We start from the raw sequence: 4695 nt of genomic DNA on the forward strand, positions 1-4695 counted from the left end.
AAAAAGAGTACGAATTTCAGAGACAAAAGTCAATACTGAAGGCATTCTACAGAGGGTTTTAAGCATTATTTTATTCTCTATCTTCTTCTATTTCTTAAAGTTAATATGTGTGATTTTGCTTCCTTGAACATGTGTAGCTAAACATTTATTAGGGTTTAGATGGATGTTGTTTGACATTGCTTTATGGTTTTAATATGATTTATTTTCCCCCTAATTTCTATGTATTTTATTTCATTCATGCTTAATTACTTTTAATTGCCTGGCCATCAATTAATTATTTTATGATTTCGATGCGAGATCTGAGAAGTGAGTGTCGATTATGCTATAGTGAAATAGAACTGAATTTCGATATAGGACGAGAGTACATGTATGGTTTAGATAGCTTATAGGGTTTTTGTGTTTAATGCATGTTGCATGTTAAATTTATCACGAGAGTAGAAAATTTGTATGTGATTGAGATTTATATATCTAAGAAGACTATAAATTACCTTAATAAACCTGCTATTGCATAGAAATTGATAATAGGGAGATAATTATATTAGGCCATAATCAATAGAAATAATTGAAGTCGAAGCCCTAGTTCTTATTGACCGTTAATGTCCTATTTAATTTAATTGCGTATTCTTGCACTATTTTTATTTTCTATTTTTTTTTTACTCAACCAAATAGAAGTAGAAGTTTAATTTTAATGTACTTAACTACAATCCTTGTAAAATCGACCTCACTCTTGGTGAGTTTACTACTTGTAACGATACGTGCACTTGCGTGTGCAAAATATCACAGCAAGTTTTTGGCGCCGTTGCCGGGGATTATTAGTTAATATTATTAAAAATTAAATTTTGTTCTAATTTGGTTTTCTTTTCAATTGGAGTACTAACTCTGTTTGTCTTAAGATGTTATTTTTTTCAGGTTCATTAGTTTATGAGAAGTCAAGGTCCAACTGCCAGATTACCTATTGACCTTGAGATAAAAAAGACTTGTAGAAAGAACAGAAGAAGGAAGAAATTGGAAAGAGCTGCACTAGAGATTGAACAAGAAGGAGTCATGGCTGACAACGCCAATAATGGCAACAATGGAGGAGCTATAGAAGACCAGGCTAATGGTCGCAACAACAATGACCGTAGCCTGAGGGACTATTTGCTTCCTAACTTGACAAGGGCCAGATCTTGTATAAGGCCACCTGCTATTGACGCCACCAATTTTGAAATCAAGCCAGCCATACTGCAAATGGTCCAATCTTCAATCCAGTTTGGGGGACTGCCATCTGAAGACCCAAACATGCACCTCGCCAACTTCGAAGAGCTTTGCCAGACATTTAAGGTGAATGGAGTTAGCGATGACGCCATCAGGCTAAGGCTGTTCATTCTCACTAAGGGAGCGAGCCAAGAGTTGGTTGGTATCTTTGCCATCCAACTCTATCAACACTTGGGAGGAATTGGCCCTGAAATTCCTTTCCAAATACTTTCCTCCTGCGAAGATTGTCAAGCTGAGAGCTGAAATCAACAACTTTACCCAGCATGACAACAAATCTCTTATGAAGCTTGGGAGAGATTTAAGGATTTATTGAGAAACTGTCCAAACCATGGGATTGAAAAGTGGTTACAAGTGCATAACTTCTATACTAGATTACTGAACAACACGTGAACACTGATAGATGCCGCAGCTGGTGGGGCTTTTATGAGGAAAAGTGCTAATGAGGCCTTTGAATTACTTGAAGAGATGGCCATAACTAATCAACAATGGTCAACAGAGAGAGACCCAACTAAAAAGGTTGCAAGAATGCATGAAGTCGATGCCATAACCAAGTTGACAGCCCAGGTGGAGGCATTAACAAAGCTAGTGACTGCACAAGCCAAGCAAGCTCAAGTCTGCCAGCTGTGTGGAGGAACCCATACTACTGACACATGCCCTATAGATGTAAACAGTTTGCCAATGGAGCAAGCCCATGCCATTGAAAACTATCAGAATAATTATGGTCATCAGTAGAACTTCTAGAAGCAGTTTCATCCTCAGCAAAATCAATCTCAACAAAGCCAACAGTTTCCACAACAACAACAAGCCTCGAGTGGAGAGTCTAATCCTCAATTAGACACGTTACTGCAATTCATGACGAAGATTAAGTCTTCCATTAAGGTCTTGGAAACCGAGGTGGGGCAGTTGGCTTCTCAAAACACTAACAGGTTTCAAGGTAACTTGCCTAGCACTACTGAAGTCAATCCAAAGGAGAACTATAATGCAATTATTTTGAGAAGTGGTAAGACCTATGCTGGGCCAAACAAAGATGAGCCAAAGGAGGAAGATCATGTAGAGACAACACCTACACCAGAGAAGGAGAAGACTACTGATGGTCTTCCACAAAAAGAAAAACCACCTCCAATCAGCATTGACCATCACATCAAAATTTCTTATCCTCAAAGACTTCACAAGAATAAGATGGATAAGTAGTTTTCGAAATTCCTTGAAATAGTCAAGAAACTGTACATCAACATCCCATTCATAGAGGCTTTGGAACAGATGCCAACTTACCTAAAGTTCATGAAAGACATCTTATCCAAGAAAAAGAAGTTGGAAGAATTTGAGATGGTAGCACTTACTGAGGAGTGCAGCGCAGTCCTGCAAAAGAAACTACCACCCAAGCTAAAAGATTCAAGTAGTTTCAACATCCCATGCTTAATAGGGGGTTCGATACGGAGGCATTCTGCAGAGAGTTTTTAGCATTATTTTATTCTCTATCTTCTTCTCTTTCTTAAAGTTAATATGTGTGATTTTGCTTCCATGAACATGTGTAGCTAAACATTTAATTAGGATTTAGATGGATGTTGTTTGACATTGCTTTATGGTTTTAATATGATTTATTTTCTCCCTAATTTCTATGTATTTTATTTCATTCGTGCTTAATTACTTTTAATTGCTTGGCCATCAATTAACTGTTTTATGATTTCGATGCGAGATCTGAGAAGTGAGTGTCGATTATGCTATAGTGAAATAGAACTGAATTTCGATATAGGACGAGAGTACATGTATGGTTTAGATAGCTTATAGGGTTTCTGTGTTTAAGCCTGTTGCATGTTAAATTTATATGAAGACTATAAATTACATGTGATTGAGATTTATATATCTGAGAAGACTATAAATTACCTTAGTAAACCTACTATTGCATAGAAATTGATAATAGAGAGATAATCATATTAGGCCATAAACAATAGAAACAATTGAAGTCAAAGCCCTAGTTCTTATTAACTGTTAATTTCCTATTTAATTTAATTGCTTATTCTTGCACTATTTTTATTTTCTAATTTTATTTTTTTTTTCTTAATTTTTACTTAACCAAATAGAAGTAGAAGTTTAATTTTAACGTACTTAACTACAATCCTTGTGGGATCGACCTCACTCTTGGTGAGTTTACTACTTGTAACAATACCTGCACTTGCGTGTGCAAAATATCACAACACTTACCAATGTAGCATAATGTGAATCCCAACGAGTAACACTTAAGATTACTTTCTTGATTTAGCCCTCTTCCAGTTGCTATTTCACCATGCTTGAGTGCTTCAGAAATAACAACATCTTGCTTTTCTCTAAGAATATCACAATGCTTGGAAGAAGATCCAACAACATTTATCACCCTAGTTACAACACTAAAAAGATAGCCGACTAGAATATGTTTCTTTGCCACAGCTACTAGAGCAAGTTGAAGTTGGTGAGCAAAATAATGAACATAAAAGGCTGATGGTTTCTCTTTCAAAATAAGAGTTTTAAGACCTTTGAACTCTCCTTGCATATTGTTAACGCAAATTTTCGTTAACCAAATTTGAGCCAGAATAGTGGTAAACTTGCACAGCAAAATGAAAATAGTAAAGTGATAAAAAGAAAATGATGAACACCAAGATTTTTTACGTGGTTTTGCAGTTAAAATTTTTCATAGTCCACGAGTCAATCTTATTAGATTTCTGATACTGTTCTTGGGGTTTTTCTCTTATGAATTTTTTTCGTGCCTTTTTAAGTCTAACTTGCCTCTATTTATAAGTACATAGTCAGACAGTTAATTACAGAGTTGACTGTAATCTTTACATTAATTATCCCCTAAAATCGTGGGGTTTGATTACATATCATGTAATATAAATGCGGTTAATATTTGAATATCACACAGCTGTGATTAATCCGCTTTTATTGGGTCAAGATAATCGTGTATTAAATACGTTTTAAATCAAATTGTTTTAGGGCGTCTCGATAGGAACTCAGTACCAATGACATTGATAGCAAGTTGGAGCATTTCCCCTATCTCTTCGAGTTTGATAATGTACACCTCGTCACTTCTTCGCTTGAAGGTACAACGCTTCATTTTGACAATCGAAGTTCTTAATAACAAAGAGTACTTCAGCAGTTAACATCATTTGAATGTCAGCTTCTTCTCAAGAGAACTGACTCGTCAAGACTATAAATCTCACTAAAAGATGTCTGAAGTTGGTTGGTGAAAGTAACAGGAGCGCGCCTTCCTATAGCAAGATAGGCGCCTCGCTATTAGTTGCTTGGGTTCACCCGACTGTTAAACTTAGTTTGTATATTGTATATTATACGCTAAGTGTTTTCAGAGTCATTATATCTCGCTTATGTCTACTCATACGTAACGAGGTTGAGGTCTCGCCTTACGCATCCAATGTTGTATGGTTTCTTGTTAATACACAAGGCAATAGT

At 36.0% G+C, this 4695-nt stretch overlaps 1 non-coding gene across 1 annotated transcript; it reads right to left on the reverse strand.

Moving 5' to 3' along the window:
- Positions 1 to 1483: 1483 nt before the first annotated feature.
- LOC115715418 (small nucleolar RNA R71) lies at positions 1484 to 1589 on the reverse strand. The gene has a single exon (XR_004011289.1). It is a non-coding gene; the product is annotated as a small nucleolar RNA R71 (small nucleolar RNA).
- Positions 1590 to 4695: the final 3106 nt, after the last annotated feature.

The sequence above is a fragment of the Cannabis sativa genome, chromosome 4 (genome assembly GCF_029168945.1).
Source record: "Cannabis sativa cultivar Pink pepper isolate KNU-18-1 chromosome 4, ASM2916894v1, whole genome shotgun sequence".
In the NCBI taxonomy this organism is placed as follows: Eukaryota; Viridiplantae; Streptophyta; class Magnoliopsida; order Rosales; family Cannabaceae; genus Cannabis; species Cannabis sativa.